This window comes from Macrobrachium rosenbergii, chromosome 8, assembly GCF_040412425.1.
Source record: "Macrobrachium rosenbergii isolate ZJJX-2024 chromosome 8, ASM4041242v1, whole genome shotgun sequence".
NCBI lineage: Eukaryota > Metazoa > Arthropoda > Malacostraca > Decapoda > Palaemonidae > Macrobrachium > Macrobrachium rosenbergii.
The window spans coordinates 51,031,098-51,033,597 of NC_089748.1; positions in this window are offsets into that span (position 1 = coordinate 51,031,098).

The following is a 2,500-nucleotide window of genomic DNA, read 5'->3' on the forward strand; positions in this document are numbered from 1 at the left end:
AAGCTACCTATGAGAGAAGTGAGAAAACGCCAAAACAGAGAGAAATCCCTTTAAGGATTTGTGTTGCAGAAACGATTTGGTGTCCAATTCTAATTATAGATAAGATGACGAAACTGAAGGAGTCTTTCAAAAATCTCATTAGAACTAGATTCCTTCTTTAATCTTTCGAGAAAGAAAAAATGTAAGTGGGAAAATACGAGTTAAGAAAGTTGGTGAAGGAATGGTTCTATGGGCACTGGAACTAGCGTTCGAGATTTTAATGAAGTAAATGAAACCAAAAAGGAGTTTTTTTAAAAAAGAACATCGACATTTTAGGTACATGAAATGGAAGTGAACCACATTAAAATTGCAACCACGTACATGATAATATGTTCAAGGCAATTTTCTTTTAGGTAACATAGTACGGGCAGTTAGGTACAATCTTTAACTGAGACTGTTTGAAGACATTCATACATCCAGTTATAATCACCTGTTATCCTTAAAGTTATCAAAACAAAAAATTCGAATTTATAATTTTCTCATTAGATTCCCGACGCGATGGTCAGCACGAACCGTGGACATTTATAATTAGACTTTATCTCCGTTTGAATTTTGTCCCCTACTAACAACCGAAAGGACATCTTCGCTTACAACCTACTACGGAAGGTAGATTACAATTTCATCTACCTGGTCATTCCTTTTCCTTTATCAGTCGACCTGTACAATTCACCTCAAGGACTTTGATGCGTGTCCACCGACCGGGATTAAGACAGCTATAAATTAACACCTGTCAGTGGACTGTCCACAGCAATCGTGGCCCCTCTCTCTCTCTCTCTCTCTCTCTCTCTCTCTCTCTCTCTCTCTCTCTCTCTCTCTCTCTCTCTCTCTCAGGTATCTATGTTTTCACACTGTCTTCAGATACGAGTCCTGCTTAAGAATAATGCACATTGTTGATGCAGGTATGAAAGGTATGCACTAGCAAAAAATATAACATAAAAATTGCCTGGACATGTTCTTGACATTAAACATTTTTAAAATGTCTGAAAAGGAAAAATAAAAGCATTAAATCATATCCTGTCAGTTGACACTGACATTACTGAATGTGAAGGGTATATAACAGTACTTCATTTGTGCATTTTTATGCGCAGCCTTGACTGACATCAATTGTTTTTACGTGTATTTTTTTCCAAGAATTCATCTCTCTCTCTCTCTCTCTCTCTCTCTCTCTCTCTCTCTCTCTCTCTCTCTCTCTCTTTCTCTCTCTCTCATTTTATATCATTTATATATACAAATATATATGTATTTATATATATATATATATATATATATATATATATATATATATATATATATATATATATATATATATATGTATGTATGTATGCTAATATATATGTATTTACTATATATATAGATATATATATATATATATGTGTGTATTATAATATATATATATATATACTCTATACACACATATATTTTATGTGCACTTTATATGTCTAAATAATACAATGTACAAATGTGCGCATTCATTTGCTTAATGACTGAACTTTGAACATAAAAAAAGGGGTTATAGCCCCATCACCAATGATATACAACACAAAAACATGAACGTAAAAACAAAACAAAACAAAATTACAGCCACATAACTTACGACAAAAAAAAAAAAAAAAATATGCTCAGGGATGAGTACGCCAATGATGACACTCTAATCAAAGCCTTTTCAACAGCCGCTATTGATCATCGGGGCTGAAGGCGATTATCAGTTTTAATCGTCCGCAGCCCTATTACGCCGGAATGATTATACATTTTAATCAGTCTCTGATAATTACAGAAGCCAGAGCAGATTTCTTCTCTCCCTTGATGTATTTTGAAGATATCTCGATGCCGCCTACTTTTTGGTCTACGTTCGTTAAGCTTTTATAATGTTATTTCGTTATTCAGATGTTTCTTTCTCTCTCTCTCTCTCTCCATATTCGAATAACGGAGCACTTTGATTCTCTCTCTTTGTGTGTGTCTCTCTCTTCAGAATCGAATAACTGGGCAAAGCGACGCTCTCTCTCTCTCTCTCTCTCTCTCTCTCTCTCTCTCTCTCTCTCTTCAGATTTGAACAACTGGGCAGAGCAATGTTCAGTTCTCTCTCTCTCTCTCTGTCTTTAGATTTGAACAACTGGGCAGAGCAATGTTCAGTATTCTCTCTCTCTCTCTCTCTCTCTCTCTCTCTCTCTCTCTCTCTCTCTCTCTCTCTCTCTCTCTCTCCAGAATCGAGTAATGGGCATAGCGACGCTTGACTCCTTAATGAATGCTGTAATTATCGATTTTCTAAGAATTATGGCAAATATATAACTGGAAATATCTGAAAACATATTCTCACGTTTCGAATAACCAGCATATAACATTTATCTAGACGAGTAATGGAATGTTTACCTTAATTATCTTAAAATAATTAAAATTCACCGTAAATAATGCTTGGATTAAAATATGTCAAAATCTTAAATGTATTTTGCAAGTTAATACTTTA